The sequence below is a fragment of the Palaemon carinicauda genome, chromosome 43, assembly GCF_036898095.1.
Source record: "Palaemon carinicauda isolate YSFRI2023 chromosome 43, ASM3689809v2, whole genome shotgun sequence".
In the NCBI taxonomy this organism is placed as follows: domain Eukaryota; kingdom Metazoa; phylum Arthropoda; class Malacostraca; order Decapoda; family Palaemonidae; genus Palaemon; species Palaemon carinicauda.
This window is the reverse complement of record NC_090767.1, coordinates 54,582,016-54,605,141: the sequence shown is the minus strand read 5'-3', so window position 1 is coordinate 54,605,141 and position 23,126 is coordinate 54,582,016. Positions and strand designations below refer to the sequence as shown.

Sequence of the window (23,126 nt, the reverse complement as noted above, 5' to 3'; positions counted from 1 at the left end):
TACCTCCCTTTCCTCTCCCTCAATCCCCCCTTCTCTCTCTCTCTCTCTCTCTCTCTCTCTCTCTCTCTCTCTCTCTCTCTCTCTCTCACGAAGAAATGAAGCTATGCACACATGACTTATTTATAATGGTGGATAACTCGAATGTATATATGTTAAGCATGGTAGGGTGTTTTATGCACGACCCTGATTCCTGTTCCAGCGCAACTTGCTGTTGCTTAATTATTGTATGAGGTTTGTTTGACAATTATTCAACCATTGAAAGTTATACGAGTGTGCGACCCTAATACCCATAGGTTACGTTGAACGTATGATGGGATGAAGTATGTAGCTGACGCTTGGTCATTTAAAGGAAATTGTGTAAGAGATGGAAAAGAAAAGGGTGGAACTGAAGTGGGAATCCGATGCAGAGTAAAAACTTGAAACGAAATTGAAGTGATAAATATATGAATAATTTATTCTATTGTTAAGAAAAGGCTGCCATATGTTAAAAAGTCATTGCAGACATAAATAGACAGCGAATATATGATGGCTGGATTAATACTATAAATAACTGACCACATATTTTACTTTTAATATTCACTCTCGAGGTTGATGCAGACAGGATCAACACCTTCTCGTATGTTGTCAGAGGACCAATACTCGTCCTCGAAGGCTCTGGCTCGTCGCACCGCTCCTGCCCACACCTCCTTTGTTGCGCACAGCTTGGCTTCTTGCAGCCTCACTTGTAGATCTACCCGGGTAAATCGCTGCAAGGTGGAGCGCACGTACCGCTTCATGGCGCCCCACACCTGTTCGATGGCATTAAGCTCGGGATGTGCAGGTGGTAGTCGGACGACTTCAGGTCCCCATTCACGGATGACATTGTCAACTGTGTACCTTGGTTCTGGTCGGTTCTTCCTGCAGAGTTGAAGAAGCTCCAGGCGTGTGGCGTGGTGCGGGAAGGGGATTATGCGGCTCGCCAGCCAATTCACCAACTCTGCTTTCTTGGTGGCGGTGGTGGGGCAGTGACTTTCCTCCGTCAACTGGCTGTGGTAAGGCGCGTTGTCCAACACCAAAACCGATGGTTCATCTAAGGACGGTAGAAGTTGCAACGTGAGCCAGCGGAGGAATAGAGTGCTGTTCATTTCCCCGTGGTATTTACCGGTTTTGTTTTTTGCAGGGAAGCACAGAAATGAATAATTTACAAAACCGTGTTCTGTGCCAACTGCTACTACCACAAATCACTCCCCTTCTCCAGGTGGCACCTGATGGCTGTAGGTGGCACTAGTAGCAGGCTGGGATGTGTCTACCCACTCCCTGTTGTGCTGCATTCGAGTGGTGAACCAAGTCTCATCCACGTATACTACTTGTCTTCCCTCCTTTCGATGTCGCTGGAGTGGTCGGAGAGCCCCAACACGGCGACACACAACATCTAGCGACTCCTTCCTTAGGTACATTTTCCTCTGTGAAATCCCGTAGCGGAATCCCATGTTGTGCAGCACTCGCCACATCGTCATTTCTGAGGTTTCCCCTGGAATAATACTTGCCGTCTTCAAACTTTCAGTCAGGGTGCCAATAGTAAAGGTTTCCTTTGCTGCAAACTTGGCATGGACATGGCGGCGAATGGCACCAACAGTGAAACTGTCCAAAACAGGTGCTGTGGCAGGGGGCGGCGGTGAGTGTGGCGGTGTCACAAGGGGAGTGGCTGTCCCGCATGATGAATCTGGCCGAGAACGTGTGCTTCGCTGAACCAGCAACCGCACTGCATTTGTGGTCATTCCCATGACCTCTGCAAAACGATCATAGGGCCTGTTGGGGAAAGGAAATCGGATAAGATAACATGTTCAAAACTATTATGTTGAGATTTTTTTTTTTTACCAGGCAACAATCAAAATAATGTTCCCTTTTATTATCATAGATAGCTGTGAAAGATATTGACTGGTTCATTGGTAACTATGGAATACAACTTTGATTCATTTCTTAGCTATTCAAACTTATCCTCAGTTTCCTTTCAATATGCTCTTGGTTGAAGATAAGGAAGAGTCCTAGTGCGATGACTCCTTTGCACCCACGCGGACATCGCTGCATGTTGGCCATGGTTGAGAGCGATGAAATACTTCCTCCAATGGACTTTGCCATCAGCCGTATATCAGCCACACGCCAGTTACTTATCATGTTACCTTCTGCACTTCCCAAATACGGTATAACCGTCAAAGAAGCAAGAACATCGATTACGATTGTTTGCATAAAAGATCAAACCTTACTCGGCATATAATTTTTATTAATCGTCATTAATTCGTCATACTTGTGTCTGGCTTCATATACCGTGTAGCCTCAAAAGAGAGAGAGAGAGAGAGAGAGAGAGAGAGAGAGAGAGAGAGAGAGAGAGGGGGGGGAGAGAGAGTGAGGAAGGGGTAAGGGACGTATGGAGGAGAAAGAGGTAGGGGGATAAGGAGGGGGCTAAGAGGGGAGGAAAGGGAGTAGGGGAAGCCAGGAGTGGAGGTAGTGGGTGGATAGACGTCACAAATACGTCACGCCTCACCTGTTCAAATGTGTAGTAGCTCACGCAGATTTTTGACTTCACAGTCAAGAGTAAATGCCATAATTAGCCGCATTTTACAGTGTACAATGGTGTTAAAAATTAGCGGAGTGTGTGAAACAATCTGTGCTAAAGCACCATGCTGATCCGAGTCTTCTGTTTCAAAGATATTTGGGAAAAACAGTATGTCATAGGGTCTGATATGCATAGGAGGAGATGGCACCTGATAATACCCCTTTAGGAGGTTGGGTATGAAGAAAACCTTTGCTTTGTGCAAGTAAGATGTCACGTTAGCGATGTTTGGGAGCAGGTAGTGATCCGGTTCTGTCTGCATGTTCAAATGCCTGTAATGCCCCATATGGACAAGGGAGCCATCTATCTTCAGGACGATGTGTAAGGGTGACGATCATGGGCTTGAGGCTTTTTGGCAAAGACCCATTTCTTCCATTTCAGCGAACATTTGTTTAGCAGCTGCCAAATGACCTGGTGTAAGATGCCTGAATCTGGCTAACATTGGGAGCCCTGTTGTCTTGATATGGTGATAAATACTATGTTTGCCAGGAACTGTGGGAGTTTGGTGAAGTTCTGGATGGAAGACTTCCGGGTACGAGTGAGGGGTGAGCGTAGTCATCCGTGGATAGCGAGGTTGGAAGGGGTGGGTTTAAGAGGTGTTGACGAGTAAGAGTCTGCGTCGAATAACCATTAACGAGGAAGCGTCTGTATTGGCTAACCGTCGGTGAGCGACATCAACCAGGAGGTGGAAATGTGAGAAGAAATCTGCACCCAGGATTGTCAATGTACCGTCAGCAACGAGAACTTCCAATGATATTTGGCGCTTCTAAACGATAATGTGAGGGTCTTGTATTTGTAGGTGGGCATCGCAGATCCATTGACAGCTACCAGGCGGGCGCCTGTACCTGCATCATGTAAAAAGAAAAGATTAGTAACAGGGGAGGCCACTGCCACACGCAATGACCTACTTATACATTTTTTGGCTTCTGACAACCGTTTGCAATTTCTTCGCAGCAGCCATGTATCTGAATGATAGTGGCATAACCACTGCTGTCGATGGGGCATCAGTAAGTAGCAGTAGAGGTTGTTGGTTGGGGCGTGAGTAAGTTGTGGCATATATGGGTGGTGGGCGGCTTTGTCGTTGCTCTGACACATCACGGTGTGGGCATCTATGTCCTACTGCATTCACTTCGGCTTTGGTCGATGTTGAATAGTTGTCCTCTTCGTCAGGAGTAGAGCTATTGATGGAGGTCTTGAAGGTGGTGAAGTAGCTGTTCATTAGGATGTCGACTTTGGTCATCATGGGCAAAATATTGTCATCGGATATGGTAGTGTCTAAACGTTTGGGTAGGCGTCATACCCTAAGAGCACAAAGTAAGTTCACCTCTGCGGCGGGTTGTAGGCGAGCATTACTGGTCATTTCCGTGAAAGCGAGCGAAGCCTTGATCCCCCAACGGTTGTTGAGAGAGCTGAAAAAGTTTGGCTGTACGGGCGATTGGCGATGGGGAGTACTGCTCCGGGGGGTATGTTTTGAAGGCGCCGTACGCTATTGGCGTGTCTCCTTGTCGCAAAGCCAATCTGAGATTACCGAAAAAGTGTCCTCAGGGATCGCCGCAAGAACATAGTTTGCTTTGGTGTTTGGGTCAGTCAGGCGAAACTGAACTTGGGCATGCTGGAACCAGGGGAACGCTTTTTGCTGATGAAGGGCGGCAGTTTCTTTGAGGCGGCGTGTGTCGAAGAGTCAGGTTCTGTAGGCGGCATTGTAAGAAGTAGGATACAGGAGTGAGGGGGAAGGCGGGAGGAAGCTGGTAACTCAGATGGTCAGTAATTGTGCATCTTTAGGGTTAGACGAAATCCACAAACTCTCTAGTCTTTGAGATAAGACTAAGTTCCACGTACTCTTTAGACTTTGGGTTAGACAAGATCTCCATACTCTTTAGACTTTGGAGTTGGACAAGATATACATACGCTTTAGACTTTTGGGTTAGACAAGATCTACATACTCTTTAGACTTTGAGGTTAGACAAGATCTGCATACTCTTTAGACTTTGGGGTTAGACAAAATATGCTTACCCTTTAGACTTTGGAGTTAGACAAGATTTACATACTGTATATCTTAAGACTTTGGAGTTAGACAAAATATACATACTCTTTAGACTTTGAGGTTAGACAAGATGTACATTCTCTCTCTCTCTCTCTCTCTCTCTCTCTCTCTCTCTCTCTCTCTCTCTCTCTCTCTCTCTCTCTCTCTCTCTCTCTCGACTCCTCAATGTGACATGAAATTGAGACACTTGTGAAATAAAAATTCATCTTTTGTCTTTCACTGTCTTGGGGTAGAGTTTTCTTGCTTGAGGGTACACTCAGGCACACTATCCAATAGGAAGAGCTTTCTCAGTACCTTTAGCCAAATGACGAAGCTTCTAGCCAATAGGAGGAGGCTATAGAATAGCCACGCAAGGTGGGGGCTTCTGATTGGCCAAAGCACCAGTTGAGAGTCTCTTCTAGAGACTCACTATCAGTCTTGTCTGGTATGAGGATTTATCCCTAGTTTTGGGATATACATTCTAATATACGGCATCTCAGATAAAAAAAAAAGACATGCACGTGTTAGCCCAACCATCAAGGCACACTTTCTAACACATAAACATGAAAAAAAAATCAATAATATACGGCAATTCCTTACTACGTAGTAATTTTTACAAATATTGAAAAAAAAAACAAATTGGTAACCGCAGTTAAATACCCAATATACCAATAACTACGTCGTATCTGACAAAAACAAAGTCATGCATGGGTAGCCAGATCATCTAGACACACTTTCCAACACTAAACAAGCAAAAGTTTTACGACACTATTTGGCAATATCTTACGGAAAAATGACTTGGCAAAAAAATGAAAAAAAATGAAAAAGGGGCACTCGCGGTAAAATGGTCCTCGTGGTGATGAACGACATTTTAACTAAAAAAAAAACATGCACATGGTAGCCAAACAATCCACCAAGACTTTCCACAACTGATAACCTATACAAGTTGCACCATTCTACGACAATTTCATAATACGTAATAACTTTGATAATTATGCAAACTACCTCAGAAGGGTAAACTCGGACGCGAACGACCCCGACGCGTCTCAGAAATCGGGGAAGGAGTACAGCTACAGCAATGCACATCTGGACACTACTAGAGCGTGTAGGGGAGACACCTCCTGCAGGTCGATCACCCACAAATTCAGTCACGGGTGAGTCACGTGAGAAAAACCTGTTTTTTTTTTGACGCTCGGGGTCGCAAACGACCCACCGTACCTATCCAGGGTTAATACACGTTTTGTCCCAGGTAAGACTACAGCAAATAATATAATATTGCATATTTAAGACTACAACAAATAACGATATAATATTGCGTATATTGTAATTATGTTCTTTTAGACATCATTTTGATAAGCGTTTTAGAAAGATGAAAAAACTTCATCTAAATAGGAGATAATTACATATGCAATCTAATACACTATAATATACCATTTTCCACTAGGCCTAACGTTAAATATAGGTGATATTATATCATTTGTAATAGGCCTTGTGTCGTTAACATGGACAAAATGGGTTATTTAAAACCAAGATAGGAACAAATATATGTTATATTGACAAATACCAAAATTCCATTGATAGAAATGTTCAGTATTTATGTAATATTGTGAAATTTTGTAGTCTCTTGAATGCTATTTGTTATGTAGTTTCTTATAAGAGTCGCTTAAATGCTATTTGTTTTGTTTTGTAGTCTCTTAAATAGCATTTAAAGAGACTACAAAACCAAAATAAATCGACTACAAAACAGCATTTATGAGACTAGAGAACAAATGCTCTTAAATGCTACTTGTTTTGTAGTCTGATTTATTTTGGTTTTGTAGTCTCTTAAATGCTATTTTAGAGACTACAAAACAAAACAAATATACATTTGAACCCTTTTCAGAGACTAAAAAAGCAAAACAAAAATGCTCTTAAATGCTATTATAAAACAAATAGCATTTAAGACCATTTGTTTTGTTTTTTAGTCTCTTAAAAGGGTTCAAATGTATATTATAAAACAAATAGCATTTAATTCACTATGCAAATATTCTCAAATTTGTTAACTAATTGTGATATTTCATATTTTGCAGGTATAGGCCTAAGCAGTTAAGTCAGCGTTGGAGCATAACTCATACCAGAAGATTGCAAAGAGTCGGAGACAAGAGGAGGATCGTCGACACCGAAGAAATCAATCAAAAGACGCTGGTAAATCCAGGGCAAAATTACGTAACATCTGGATCCATAATTGTACAAATTCATAGAAATTTTTTTTTTTTTGGTGGCTGTGACAAAACAGTATCTCAGTTTTAAAATATTTTTGGAATAATAAAAAGTAATGATATTTATTCTATAATTTTATTTTGACCCAAACAAATGATACAATTGAATTCTTTTTGTACAACAACAAAAAGATTTTGAACAATTGTAGTAGTATATATGGGTTGTATGACTGGCCAGAATTTTGAAATGTTGGCTAAAAGTTGCCAGGTAGGATATTTATCCTGAATTACTGGACATAGTCTCCAAATTCATATCTTTCCTCTATATAGGAGGGACGGCCAGGGGTCCCGCCTTAATGCTTCAGTAGATTATTACCAAATCCTCTATATCCATCCCAGGATACGAAAATCATCATCTTCAATTTCTGTAAAGAATATCACAGTTTACCATTAATAAAGAAAATGGGCATCATGGAAAACGAGATTCAAGATCACAGAATCACAGTTACTATACCCTCCTCATATCACTAAGGTCTGAACAAATAAATGAATAATATACTAATTCCTATAGAGATATTGTTGCCTACCATGTAACTATAAAGGGAGTACTGGGAACATTATATACAAAGAATATAAAACAGCAAGACATATCATTAAATTGGCAAAATCGATATACATAGATTAAGCAAAGGTAAAATTATATTTATATTAAAAATGAGAACTGAATAGATATACGAAAGAATGAAAATTATTTCTAGAATACTTATGCTCGTGGATATAATGAGTATTACAAATACATTGAAGAGATGAAAATATTAACACTGGATAACACAGATTATATATCTAAACACCTTTGTTAATGAGTAATAAATATTGCCAGTGTAGCAAGGTGCTTTTAACTGTGAAAACTATTTGCACAATAATGCCAGAAGAAAATAATTTGCATATATACTTTGTCTTTATATAACAATGTATGAAATATTAATAATGAATTACGAAGCATATGTTACAGAACATGGACAGTTAAATTTTAATAAGATACAAGCGAAGTACTAAAAAACAACTTGGTTTTTGCAACTTTTGTAGGTCAAAAATCTTCTGACACATTGAATGATACTTGATATTAAAAGCAAATATTATTGATTTTACAATGCAATATATAAAGACGGAAGTATGTCAATGAAAACCTCTACATGAATGTGAATGACATCGGCCTAGATTAGACAAGGGGTCTATCATTAAGGTCTGGGCTGATTACAGCTTATTCCAATGGATGAAGAAACCAGGAAATGTTTAAAAAGCTTTAAAAAGAAACAGTGAAGGTTTAAAGAAACTGATAAAAGCTTGAGACAAAGAAATAACAGATTAATTATTAGTTTTATGAAAGGAACTATGAAATCTCCAATGAAGAAGACAAGAGGTTACTTGCATGAGTAAATCAGGGGCTCATGGTTTAAACTTAGAGCATGTAGGCATTAACTTGGATGCAGTTGCTTTTAACCTTACATTTGAAGCTAGTAAAACTGCAATTACATTACAATTATCTTAAAGATTACATTGAAATCATGCAAATTACTCTAGCTAAGGTGATTCCCTTAAAAGATTAAACCCTGCAGGTGTATAATAAGAGTTAGTCAGGGTAAGAATTAAAATCTATCATGAGTCCTCCCTGTTTACCACGGGGATAAAAGTAGCAAAAGAAGACATTGAAACATCTAAGGCATCGGAGGAAGCAGCAGGGCCTACCGGAACTGCGTCACAATCGCTCGCCATTCATTCCTATTTCTAGCACGCTCTCTTGCCTCTCTCACATCTATCCTCCTATCACCCAGAGCTTCCTTCACTCCATCCATCCACCCAAACCTCGGCCTTCCTCTTGTACTTCTCCCATCACCTTCTTTAGCAGACATCCATATTCCATTCACAACATGGCCAAACCACCTCAACACATTCATATCCACTCTAACTGCTAACTCATTTCTTACACCCATTCTCACCCTCACCACTTCGTTCCTAACCGTATCTACTCGAGATACGCTAGCCATACTCCTTAGACACTTCATCTCAAACACATTCAATTTCTGTCTCTCCGTCACTTTCATTCCCCCCAACTCCAATCCATACATCACAGTTGGTACAATCACTTTCTCATACAGAACTCTCTCTACATTCATGCCCAACACTCTATTTTTTACTACTCCCTTAACTGCCCCCAACACTTGCATCCTTCATTCACTCTTTGACGTACATCTGCTTCCACTCCACCATTTGCTGCAACAACAGACCCCAAGTACATAAACTAATCCACCTTCTCAAGTAACTCTCCATTCAACATGACATTCAACCTCGCACCACCTTCCCTTCTCGTACATCTCATAACCTTACTCTTACCCACATTAACTCTCAACTTCCTTCTCTCACACACCCTGGCAAATTCTGTCACTAATCAGCCAAGCTTTTCTTCTGCGTCTGCAACCAGTACAGTATCATCCGCAAAAACAACAACTGATTTACCTCCCATTCATGGTCAGTCTCATCTACCAGTTTCAATCCTCATCCAAGCACTCGAGCATTCACCACTCCAACATACAAGTTAAACAACGACGGCGACATCACACATCCCTGTCTCAGTCCTCCCACTCTCACCGGAAACCAATCGCTCACTTCATTTCCTATCCTAACACATGCTTTACTACCTTTGTAGAAACTTTTCACTGCTTGCAACAACCTTCCACCAACTCCATATAACCTCATCACATTTCACATTGCTTCCCCATCAACTCTATCATACGCTTTCTCAAAAGTTCATGGAGAAGGAAATAGAGAATTTCAAATATAGGACGAAAGCCATTTGAACAATTAGCAAAGGATAATATGGATGAAACTGAGAAATGCTAAAATTTAAGACTAGCACAATGTACATTGGGACTATGAGGAGGAATTTCACCAAACATCAAATTTTGTGTTAAAAGGAGATTTGAAAATAGAATACTTCAATAACCTAAAAAGTAGAACACACTCAAAAATCTTATCTAGTTAACCACTAACCTTTGTTATCCTGGTGGCCTATTGGAAACATCCCTCTGCCTGGCAATTTCCAGACTGGAGTTCGAGTCACAAACTTAATAGTTTCTTGTTATCTACCTACTGGGTAATCAGCTGCCATTCCCTGTCCCTCCCTGGTCTTAGCTTGGGTGGAGAGGGGCCTTGGGTGCTGGTCATACGTATATATGGTTAGTCTTAAGGACACTGTCACTGTCCCTTTCATCTGCCACTCGTGAGATGCCTTTAAACCTTTGGAGTGTCTTGTGGTCTCCAGGTTCAACATCTGAAAAAGGAAATAAATTAATATTCTCATAATTCTATCTATATTTACATTAAGTCATTCAATACAAAATCACAAATTTTAAGTAATTTGTATTTTTCCTAACAGTACTTTTACCTCAAACTACTTTCTTAGGAGAGTCTGGGATCTCCTCCCATCCGACCAGAATTTTGTGTAGTTTACCCTATTCCCGTTTTCTATGGGGGGTAGTCTCTGGCGGAGTGATACGCGCCTAGAGACGACCCGGAGTCAGAGAGCATGCTTTCTCAGGTCTCGCTCCTCAGTAAGTTTTGGTAGAAAGAGGATCTCCTCTCTCTGTTAAGTCCTGTAAGGCACTCGGGGAAGTTCGGGTGGGCCATAACCCGAAAGTAGTTCGAGGTAAGTAGTTAGGAAAAATACAAATTACTTAAAATTTGTGATTTGTTCCAACACGGAGAACTTACCTCGAACTACTTTCTTAGGAGACTTATACCTTAGGAGGTGGGAGTGTACAGCAGGGATCAGACCGGGATGATGGAAGCAACAAGGGGGAAAACCTAGATAGGGGACTAGGTTCCGCTGACCCACCGATAGAAAACACTCAAAAATAGGGAAGACTACCCAAAAAAACTAACTTAGTGTCTAAGTGGCTTACCTCTGTAAAACAAACGCCTTGGAGACGTATTCTTTCACTGACGATGTATCCCATGGTAGTTAAAGGTATTCCGAGTCATTTTAGGGAAGGTAATTAGGTAACAGGGGGGGTAAGGAAAAGGAACCTGTCTCTCTTGGACTTACTGCCCGTGGGTTCCCTGGGGTTATACCTTTAAATCTTCTGAAGCGCTGAAATGACGGGACCGAGGGAGAATCCGTCCAAGGACCTCCTCGAGCATTCCTTCAAGTAGTGAGCTGTGAAGGTTGACTGACTGGTCCAAGTACCAGCCCTCAGGATTTGGCCGACTGCCATGTTCTTCTCAAAGGCCAGAGAGGTACTCAGACCCCTGATGTTGTGAGGTCTGGGTTTACCAGGAATAGGAATTCCTACACTACTGTAGGCTCTCCTGATCACTTGCCGTAACCAGAAGGAAATCGTGTTCTTGGATACCGGTTTCTTCACCAATCCTGAAGAAACGAACAGATTCTTGACTTCGGAACTCAACCTGGACGTCCTCTCCAAGTACTTCCGTACTGCTCTGACAGGGCACAGCCGCAAGTCCTTGGGGTTGTCTGAACGTGGGATTGCCGGCACCGAGAACTCTTCAAACTTGGGGTCCCAGACTGCTGGGTCCTGGGTCTTGGCCACGAAGGATGGTACGAACTTGAAGGTAGCTTCACGCCAGCCCTTCGAGTGTGACACCTGCTCGTTTTGCCGAAGCTAGTGTCTTGAGGGTGAGTTCTTTGTCTATGATGTCTTTTAGGGGTTCGAAGGGAGGTTCTGACAGCATCTTCAGGACCCTAGCCACGTCCCACTGGGCACTCTTACCGCGTGCGGAGGGCATGATTGCTCAAAGCTCTTGATGAGCATCGAGATGTGTGTGGAGGAACCTAGGTCGATGCCCTTAAGGAGAAAGACTTGACCTAGGGCTGCTCGAACTCCTTTAATGGCTGGGATGGACATGACTTCCTCGTCCCTGAGATAGACCAAGAAGTCGGCTATCTCCGGGATGGAGGCTCTCAACGGCTTGATATTCTTAGCGGCGCAGGAGAACAGAACACGGAGAGCTGTCCGTTTAGTCTCGTGGCGAAGAGGTCTATTACCGGCGAGCCCCACTTCTGGATCAGAGTCTTGGCCACTCGGACCCCACCACCTGACCCATTCAACTGAGGCCGTCGGCTAGGACGTTCCTTTTCCCTGGAATGAACCTGGCCGAGATCCTGATCTGTTTCCTTTCGGCCCATTCCAGAAATTCCAACGTGAGGCCGCACAACTCCTTTGATTTCAGTCCTCCTTGCTTCTTTATGTAGGCTACTATGGTAGCGTTGTCGCACATCAACGCCACGGTGTTTCCCCGGATCTTCTGGGCGAACTCCAGACACGCCCTTTGAACTGCCATCATTTCCAGCACATTGAAGTGCAGGTTTTTCTCCTCGGATCCCCACCTTCCTCTCGCTGTACTGTAGAGGAAGTGAGCACCCCAACCCTCCTTGAAGGCATCCGTGAAGAGGAGCATCTCTGGAGGGTCGGGTGCGAAGGGCATCCCCTTGAGGGTATTCGAAGCATCGAGCCACCACTCGAGGACCTCCTTCGTTTCCGTGGTCACCGGAACTACTTTGTGAGGGGAGTCTCTCTGGTTCCAGGCTTCTTTCAGGTTCCACTCAACTCCCCTGAGCTTGAGTCTCCCCTGAGGGACTAGCTTCTCCAATGACATGAGGTGACCTATCAGTCTCTGCCAGTCCTTGGCTCTCCTGGGCTGACCCGACAGAAAGGGCCGTAGGATCTGGCTCAGGTTTTCTAGCCTCTTCGCGGAAGGGAATGCTCTCGCCAACCGGGAGTCCAGGACCATCTCGAGGTAGTCATCCTGGTGGAGGGTATCAATTGGGACTTCTCCAGGTTGATGGTGATACCCAGGACGTTGCAGAACCGCAAGAGCTTCGCGCCTTGCCCCCTCAGTACTTCCCTCGAGTCTGGAAGCAACAACCAGTCGTCCAGGTACCGAATCAGGCGGATGCCCTGTTCGTGTGCCCAGGCTGAAACTGTCGCGAAGATCCTCGTGAAGACCTGAGGGGCCGTGGATAGACCGAAGCAGAGGGTCTTGAACTGCAACGTTTGGGTACCCCATTTCACCCTTAGATACTTCCTGCTGGAGGGGTGGACAGGGACCTGGAAGTATGAGTCCTTGAGGTCTATCGATATCATGAAGTCTCCTTCCCTCAAGGCCGCTAGGACCGACTTCTGAGTGTCCATCTTGAAGTCGGTTTTGCACACTAACTTGTTGAGGGCTGAGAGGTCTCTGACTGGTCTCCAGTCCCCTGTGGCTTTCTCCACCAGGAAGAGTCTGCTGTAGAACCCTGGGCCTGGGTTGTGGAGGATTTATTTTTGCTTTATTTTTATTTTTGGTTTTGCCAAATCCTGAGAGAGAGAGAGAGAGAGAGAGAGAGAGAGAGAGAGAGAGAGAGAGAGAGAGAGAGAGATTTCATTTGCTTTAGTTTTGCTAGATCGCGCGAGAGTGTGTGTGTTTGTGTGTGTTTGTGTGTGTTTGTGTGACTGCGGTGCGCGCCGAAGAGCAAGTGGTAGTTAGAGAATGATCGTTGGTGGTGAGAAAGACTGTTGGTACAAATGAGATTGTTTGTTTACATATTTTAGTTAGGTTACGACAGTGGTGAATGTTTCGGAGCGAAGGCTTTTTTATTTGACTGCAGCATAAGGCAGTTGTGTGTGAGCTGGATAATATAAATATTTTTTCGACCAGCGTGGAAGTGTTTTTTGATTTTCAAAGTAAGTACAGTTTTGTTTATCTTTGCTTGTCGTGATTGTGAATGATAGGAACAATTTATTATTTATCTTTGATTATAGTGCGATAGTTCAGTTAGCTAGAAGTGTTCGTAAGTGTTTTTCTTTTTTATTTTGGCAGGCTGCGATTCCTCCTTTGGAGAGACCCAAGTTTTTTGAAAGTGGATGTATTGTTGATGACTTGGCTTGTATTACGATTTTGTTTGGACTGCTCATTTGATTGATCAACTGTTGACGACCTGGCCTGTTTATTACAATTAAGATTTAGGATGATGATGATGATGATATCGACGACGATGACACCCATGACCCCGAGGAGTTAAGTCCGTTATGGAAATTGAAAACAATCTTCGGGTTTCATATAGTGGTGTTGTGCCATAAAAGACAGTTGGCTTGTGTGTATAGACAGTGTTGGTGTCTATAAAATATATATAAACATATTTATTTGGGTGTTGGTGTGCGGGTGATTTAAGTTTTGTTAGGGGTTTCGTTGATTATTTGAATAGTGGTTATTATATATTTAGTGTGAAGTTTATGATTAGTTGTAAGTGTGATTATTATTTTGATTGTGAATGGTTCCATGTTAAGTATTGTGGTATTAGGAAATATAGTTTTAAGGGTATGTTTTGTTTTGTTTGTCCTTTTGTCCAAGAGTCCAGTTGATAAAGTAAGGGGAAAGTTTGTGTTGTGGGACCATTGTCAGTAGGTGTGATTCAGGGTGTGGGGCTTGTTTTTTTTAACATCCCGCCACATTATTTTGGCGCCCGAACAGGGACTGCTGAGGTGGGATAGAAGCTGGACTGTTGGACGAAGGACGGAATTAGGTTAAGAATTTAGGATTAAGGTTGATGAAAAATGGAAGAGCAGAACAAGTTACTGAAGGAGGAATTGCGGCTGAGTAAGGAGCGTGAGGAGAGGTTGCTAATAGAGAATGAGAGGTTGAACTGGGAGAATGCGGCGATGCAGAAGGAGCTTAGGGAGTTAAAGGGGACAGTAGAGAGAGTGGAAGAATGTGTTGAGATGAGGATGCGAGAGAATGAAGAACGAATGGAGAAACGAATGGAAGATATGATGGGGCAAGTCATGGGGATGATGAAAACTATAATGGGTGAAGGTGCAGTCGGAGGAGTGTCCTCAGCTTCGGGTAATGGGTTGGTAGTGAAAGAGAAGGTTAAGGTAGGTGATAATGGGAAAGGAAGTGATAGTGATAGTAGTAATAGTGATGGTGATATTGAAGATAAGGGAATTAGGCATAGTAAGGATGAACAGAAAGGGGAGAGGAAAGATGAAAGGAAAGGTAAAAGTGATGTGAAGAAAGAGAAGAAAAAGTATCAGGCTGATAGCAAGGACGATCGTGAATGGGTGAAAGTGGTAAGTAAGAAAAAGGGTAAGAAGGGAATGGTTAAGGATAGGAATTTAAGTGTGGAAGTGGATTCATTATATTCGAATGAGGAAGAAGGTAACAAGGGAGTAGACAGTGATGATAGCAGTGAGAATGAACGTGATGTGTGTAAGACTGTGTTTATGAGAGAGGTACCTCGGTGTGAAAGGTTCAATGAGCATAGCAGTAGGGATGTAAATGATTTTTTCAAGGAGTATGAGAGGTATTGTCAGGATAAGTATGGTGATAGTAAAAGAGTTTGGGCTAGGGAGTTAGGAGAATATTTGACTGGGTATTTGTTGACGATGTATGGAGTGATAATGAGTGTAGGGGACGTTGATTATGAAAGTGTGAAAACGAGAATAATTGAGCAGGTAAAACGTATGAAAGGGAGTGTTAAGTATAAGCGTAAGAATGATTTTGATGAGGCAAGGATGAATGCAGGAGAAGCTATATCAATGTACGTATGTAGGTTGGAAACTTTAGCTAGGAAGAAGTATGGGGATGAAGGTATAAATGAGAATAAGGAGTTAATGAGGAAGTTTTTGGCAACAGTACCTGAGAATGTGTGTGAATTTATTAATTTGAAACGCAAAGAGAAAATGAGGTGGACGCAAGAGAGATTGACATGGGATGATATATTAGAGATAGTTGAGGATTATGAGTTAGATAGGTGCATGAAAGAAAGTAAATCTGTGAGTGTAAGAACTGGAATGGAAGAAAGTGTAATAGAATTTGGTAGTTATAAGGACGCAATTTTGAGAGGACCAATGAGGGTAGCTGATAATGTAGTAGATAGGAGTGTTTGGGCAAGTAATGTGGGAATACCTGTAAGGACAAATGAAGGATTTAGGCAGGGTAATTGGCGCAATAGGGATAGGAGTGTGAGTGCACATCGAGGTATGTCAGATAGCCGTGTCCGTGATGAAAAGTGTTATAGGTGTGGGAAAGTAGGACATAAGAAGAATGAATGTAGATGGGCTCTTGGTGCTTGTTTTGGATGTGGTGAGGTAGGGCATAGAATTAGCGAGTGCACGAAAGAGAAAGGGGTAAAATGTTATCGGTGTGGTATGACTGGGCACGTAGCAAGTGGATGTAGGAGTAATCGTATGAATGTGATTTGTGGTAATTGTGGTAAGGATGGTCATTATGCTAGAATGTGCAAGGAGCCGCGGGGTAAGTGTACTGAATGTGGTGCAGATGGGCATGTAGCTAGAGTATGTAGGGAGAAGGGAGTAAGTCAGCCAGGATGTTCGGGAAACTAGAGTGTGAGAGGGTTCAGCTGGGTGAGTCCTCCTGTGTGTGTGGAAGGAATAGGATCAATGTTTGTGAGAATGGGATGAATAATTGGTTAGAAATGAGCAAGTATGAATCTAGTATGCATAAAAAGTTAGGGCTGGAAAATAAACAATTAGTGTTAGTTGAATATAGGAAAAAGAGGCGTTTGAAAGTTTTACGTAAGGATGAAAAAAGGGAAAATTTTATAAGTAAAAGTGAGACTAGAAATAAGTATGACAAGGGTGTAAATGTGCAAGTGTGTATGGAAGATAAATGTGTTAATACAGATGAATCATGGCCGAGTATGAATGATACCTATAGTGTGTGTGGCTTTTCCTTAGGTGATGTAAAAGAAAGGATGACGAATGCGAGAGTGAGAGATAGGAGAATGATTAGTAGTATGAATGAATCTTTTACTAAAGTTGAGAATGTTTTTGATGAAATGGATGAACTGTTTACAGAAATGAGTGTAATTATAGGGCCAGATGAGAACGAGGTAGATATGATTGTACATGATATATTAGATGATAGGGATTTAGATAGGAATAGTGTTAATGTAGCTAATGATTGTGATAAGGAAGAAGTGAATAAGAGAGTATATGGAGGCCCAGTTACTCGGAGTAGAGGTCCCGTTCCCGACTGCGACTGGGTTATGAAAAAAATAATGTAAGTGTTGTGTGAGAAGGATTTGGCAAAGTAAGGGGGGAGGAATGTGGAGGATTTATTTTTGCTTTATTTTTATTTTTGGTTTTGCCAAATCCTGAGAGAGAGAGAGAGAGAGAGAGAGAGAGAGAGAGAGAGAGAGAGAGAGAGAGAGAGAGAGAGAGAGAGAGAGAGAGAGAGAATTTCATTTGCTTTAGTTTTGCTAGATCGCGCGAGATTGTGTGTGTTTGTGTGTGTTTGTGTGTGTTTGTGTGTGTTTGTGTGACTGCGGTGCGCGCCGAAGAGCAAGTGGTAGTTAGAGAATGATCGTTGGTGGTGAGAAAGACTGTTGGTACAAATGAGATTGTTTGTTTACATATTTTAGTTAGGTTACGACAGTGGTGAATGTTTCGGAGCGAAGGCTTTTTTATTTGACTGCAGCATAAGGCAGTTGTGTGTGAGCTGGATAATATAAATATTTTTTCGACCAGCGTGGAAGTGTTTTTTGATTTTCAAAGTAAGTACAGTTTTGTTTATCTTTGCTTGTCGTGATTGTGAATGATAGGAACAATTTATTATTTATCTTTGATTATAGTGCGATAGTTCAGTTAGCTAGAAGTGTTCGTAAGTGTTTTTCTTTTTTATTTTGGCAGGCTGCGATTCCTCCTTTGGAGAGACCCAAGTTTTTTGAAAGTGGATGTATTGTTGATGACTTGGCTTGTATTACGATTTTGTTTGGACTGCTCATTTGATTGATCAACTGTTGACGACCTGGCCTGTTTATTACAATTAAGATTTAGGATGATGATGATGATGATATCGACGACGATGACACCCATGACCCCGAGGAGTTAAGTCCGTTATGGAAATTGAAAACAATCTTCGGGTTTCATATAGTGGTGTTGTGCCATAAAAGACAGTTGGCTTGTGTGTATAGACAGTGTTGGTGTCTATAAAATATATATAAACATATTTATTTGGGTGTTGGTGTGCGGGTGATTTAAGTTTTGTTAGGGGTTTCGTTGATTATTTGAATAGTGGTTATTATATATTTAGTGTGAAGTTTATGATTAGTTGTAAGTGTGATTATTATTTTGATTGTGAATGGTTCCATGTTAAGTATTGTGGTATTAGGAAATATAGTTTTAAGGGTATGTTTTGTTTTGTTTGTCCTTTTGTCCAAGAGTCCAGTTGATAAAGTAAGGGGAAAGTTTGTGTTGTGGGACCATTGTCAGTAGGTGTGATTCAGGGTGTGGGGCTTGTTTTTTTTAACATCCCGCCACAGGGTTCTTGACTGGCTCCATTGCCCCTTTCGCTAGCATAGCAAAGACTTCTTCTTGTAGGGCTGTCCTTCTCAGGGGGTCTTTCGGTGCCAACCGTTCCGACTGTAGATCTGGTATCAGAGGTGGGGGTTCCGCCAGGAAGGGCAATCTGTATCCTTCCTTCAGGACCGTCTCACGGTCCACGGATCTGACCCATGGTCCCGCCATGCTTGCCAAGAATTTCTGAGGCATCCCCCCCACCTGAGGCTTCGGCAGGAGTAGGGGGCCTCCCTCCCTATCTCCTTCGGGAGGCACGGCCCGAACGCCCTCTTCTGGAGGCCGAATAGGAGGGCCTGAATGTTGACTGAGTGGCTGAAGATCTTCTACGGGAGGGCTGTGACGGCTGCTGCCAAGACGTAGCAGGAACGTCTCTCCTGGGCTGGCTAGGTGAGGCGCGGGGAGGAAGAGGGACGTCCAAAGGAGGTCTCCTATGGATGGATCTTCTTGCTGGAGGAAGTCTCGGTTTGCCCACATCCTTTAGCTTTCTCACCCTCTCCATCGCTTCCTCTACTTCCTTGATGGGGAAGACAGTCTCGCTCCACAGTGGAAGACTCCTCAGGGACCTCGCCTCTCTGTCGGGGAGCCGCCTTACCAGTTTGCTGAGTACAGTGTCCCTTTTTCTCAGTATCCAGTTGGCGGTTTGTGTAACTGACTGATAGGACAGGAACTTCAAGGCCTTACTCCCCGTGCTAATCAGCTCTTTCAGCAGGGCCTGATTTTCCGGGACCGCTAGGTCGTGCGAGGATTGTAACGCTACCAGAGTGGCGGCCCACCAATCCAGCCAGGATGACACATGCACCAGGTCCCTGGACAACTCCTCCATCATGGCGGTCTCCGCTGGCGAGAAACAAACCGGGGCTGTGGTGGCCCTCTCTTCTGCTGCGCCTTGTCCCAAGTTGGCGACAGCTGGTTCTACTCCGCAGGGGCCTGCGCGGTGTCCTTCCGGGAGGTAAAACCGCGACAGAATCTTCAGGCCCTGGAGAAGTCTAGAGGCGCTCTGGTTCTTGGGGCCTCCGCATGGTTGGCCACTACCTTGCTCACGTGTGCCAGTCCCAGCTTCACGTCTCTAGCCACCTGGAGAGCTAGTGAGGGCTTCTGTTGAATGGGCGCATCCACCATCCTGTTGAGGCTCGAGAGCCAGAACTCGTCAGACGAGGGCTCCAGTTCATCCAGCCTATGGTGTCGTCGGATGAGGCCTATGACTCTACGGTATGCGGAAACCTCCGCTGGAGAGCCCTCTTCCCCATCCTCTCTCTTGTCCGTGGGGGGTCCTGGTTCTCGTGACGAAGGACCTCCGACGGGGGGAGCCGTACCAGGAGGTGGCATCCTCTTGGATTGGTCCGATTCCCTCGTTACAGGCCGTAGGACGGGCATCGCCGCTGGGATGGAGCTTGCCCGTCGAGGAAAAGAACCTCTCCCGTTCTGGACATCTCCTTGGAGATCTTGACGGAGGGACGCGGCTGCCAGACCGAAGGGGCGACTCTCCCCGCTGGGCGGGTGGAGTCGGAACCTTCGCGGCCCTATGCCTGTCCCTCGACGTCTGATGAGACGAGCTCCTCCGTCGGTCAAATCTGCCCTCGTCGATGAAACCTACAGGTGAGCGGTGTCTAGGGAGCCATCCCGAGGTGCCCGCAACGCCTGCCGCCCCCAAGAGTTGGCTACGTGGGATGGAAACCCGCACCCACTCTTCCTCCGGCGAAAGACTTCTCCTAAACTTCCTCCTGGGGGACCTTGGACGTCTATCCACGTGGCGGGGTCTTGAACTCAAACGCGAGCGTGAACGTCTCCTGCGAGACCTATCCCGCCGCCTTCTATGGTCTCTCAGGGCTCCTTCATCTGACGAGTAGGAGTAGGCTTCAACCGAAGAAGCTGAGGACCTGTAGGGCCTCGGAGGGTCCGAAAGTAGACGTGCGTTGGTTCTGCATGGGGCCCGGCCAACGACGCAGGCTCCATAAAATCCGCCGGGAACGACGCCGACGGTGTTGGAGGGGAACGGGGGGGCTCTTCGTTGGGGAACCAGGCCTCAAAATCCTCTTCCATTCTGTGGGGTGATCTGAAGGGCGTCTTGGGAGGCGCCCACACGTGGGCGTCAGATGGCGGCGATTCGTCCTTCTCGGCGGCACCCTCGGGTGCTGACGCACCTGAAAAGCCCACCCAAGAGGCGGGAGAAGAAACTGCTGCCGTTTTTCCCCACATAGGATTGTCCGAAGATACGGGGCCTGCTTTGTCCAGGGCCCCGTCCCCCGAAAACACACCCGCCCCTCCCTTGCCTGGACAGACGACACAATACCACTGTCTGGAAATTCCGACTCCTGGGGAAGGGCCACCGGCCGCTTCCCCGCAACAGACTTACCTCGACCCCTACCCTGGGTAGGGGGAGAAGGTAGAGAATCTCTATCCAACGGAACGCCGGGCGAAGCGAGAGGCGAAGAGACGTTGGGCTTCCTAGGCAACCGTCGAGAGGATTTCTTCTTTTTCGTGCCGTAACGCACCCACTGCACTTCATTCCAGGACTCGCACTCCGGACATGTGGCCGTAGGGGAACACACACTGCCCCTACACGACAAACACAAGGAGTGCGGGTCAACTTCGGGTTTTGAGAGAAAAGTGCCACACAATTTGCCGGCCATAGGCCCAAGGCAACGACGGGGCTGCTCCATAACGCACTAGCAATATACCGCGAGAAACAGGAACACAGAGGGAAAGGAAGGGAAGCACACAAAGGGACCACGTGGGGAACACATGGGACACAAAGGGTCGCACTGGGTTAAGAGAGTGTCGGTGTGTTAACGCTGACGCGACCAGAAACTTACTGAGGAGCGAGACCTGAGAAAGCATGCTCTCTGACCCCGGGTCGTCTCTGGGCCTGTATCACTCTGCCAGAGACTACCCCCATAGAAAACAGGAATAGGGTAAACTACACAAAATTCTGGTCGGATGGGAGGAGATCCCAGACTCTCCTAAGAAAGTAGTTTGAGGTAAGTACTCCGTGTTGGAACAAATAAAATTCATAGTGGAGAGAGAGAGAGAGAGAGAGAGAGAGAGAGAGAGAGAGAGAGAGAGAGAGAGAGAGAGAGAGAGAGAGAGAGAAATTACCAATCTAGAAAACTCATTTCCCCCCAAAAAATATTCAAAAGTATTTTTCAATTTAACTCATATTTACAACTACAACAATAACCAGGTTCCTCGTTGCTCACTCCACTTCGTATTTCTCTACAGCCAAACAAATGCTCTATCCTTCTATCTGCTTCTCTACACGACACACAAATCCTATAATTAAATCCTATTGTTAAAAGGACCTTTTAATCGGTTCTGAAAATACCTTTTATTATTATTATTATTATTATTAAGCCACAACCCTAGTTGGAGAAGCAGGATGCTATGAGCCCAAGGGCTCCAACAGGGAAAATAGCCCAGTGAGGAAAGGAAGCAAAGAAAAATAAAATATTCTAATTAACAGCATTAAAACAAAAGTTTAAACAAAATACGAGGATTGAACAACTGGCGCAAGAATTGGCCAACTTGCACATGAATTGACAAACTTACATGAGAATTGGCCAACTTGCACGAGAATTGACAAACTTACACTGGAATTGACAAACTTACACGAGAATTGACAAACTTACACGAGAATTGGCCAACTTTCACGAGAATTGACAAACTTACACGAGAATTGGCCAACTTGCACGAGAATTGACAAACTTACACGAGAACTGGCCAACTTGCACGAGAATTGACAAACTTGCATGAGAATTGGCCAACTTGCACGAGAATTGGCCAACTTGCACGAGAATTGACAAACTTACATGAGAATTGGCCAACTGGCACAAGAATTGGCCAACTTGCACAAGAACTGGCCAACTTGCACAAGAATTGACAAACTTACATGAGAATTGACAAACTTACACGAGAACTGGCCAACTTGCACGGGAATTGGCCAACTTGCACGAGAATTGACAAACTTACACGAGAATTGGCCAACTTGCACGAGAATTGACAAACTTACACGAGAATTGACAAACTTGCACGAGAATTGGCCAACTTGCATGAGAATTGGCCAACTTGCACGAGAATTTACAAACTTACACGAGAATTGGCCAACTTGCATTAGAATTGGCCAACTTGCACGATAATTTACAAACTTACACGAGAATTGGCCAACTTGCATGAGAATTGGCCAACTTGCACGAGAATTTACAAACTTACACGAGAATTGGCCAACTGGCACAAGTATTGTCCAACTTGCATGAGAATTGGCCAACTTGCATGAGAATTGACAAACTTACACGAGAATTGACAAACTTACACGAGAATTGGCCAACTTGCACGAGAATTGACAAACTTACACGAGAATTGACAAAGTTACATGAGAATTGGCCAACTTGCACAAGAATTGGCAAACTTGCATGAGAATTGGCCAACTGGCACAAGTACTGGCCAACTTACACGAGAATTGACAAACTTGTACAAGAATTGGCCAACTTGCACGAGAATTGACAAACTTACATGAGAATTGGCCAACTTGCACAAGAATTGGCCAACTGGCACAAGTATTGGCCAACTTGCACGAGAATTGACACTCTTACACGAGAATTGACACTTACACGAGAATACACAAACTTACACGAGAATTGGCCAACTTGCACAAGAATTGACAAACTTACATGAGAATTGAAAAACTTACATGAGAATTGAGAATTGGCCAACTTGCACGAGAATTGGCCAACTTGCACGAGAATTGGCCAACTGGCACAAGTATTGGCCAACTTGCACGAAAATTGGCCAACTTGCACGAGAAATGGCCAACTGGCACAAGTATTGGCCAACTGGCACGAAAATTGACAAACTTACACGAGAATACACAAACTTACGCGAGAATTGGCCAACTTGCACAAGAATTGACAAACTTACATGAGAATATAGAATTGGCCAACTGG

At 44.1% G+C, this 23,126-nt stretch overlaps 1 long non-coding RNA gene and 1 pseudogene across 1 annotated transcript in view; both read right to left on the bottom strand.

Moving 5' to 3' along the window:
* Positions 1 to 569: 569 nt before the first annotated feature.
* Positions 570 to 2,076, bottom strand: LOC137633489 (uncharacterized; annotated as a pseudogene).
* A 7,789-nt stretch (positions 2,077 to 9,865) lies between these two features.
* LOC137633652 (uncharacterized) overlaps positions 9,866 to 23,126 on the bottom strand; it is a 103,142-nt gene continuing 89,881 nt past the window's right edge. Inside the window, exon 3 of the long non-coding RNA XR_011042335.1 lies at positions 9,866 to 10,139. This is a non-coding gene — a long non-coding RNA (uncharacterized lncRNA). The remainder of the gene's footprint in view (positions 10,140 to 23,126) is intronic.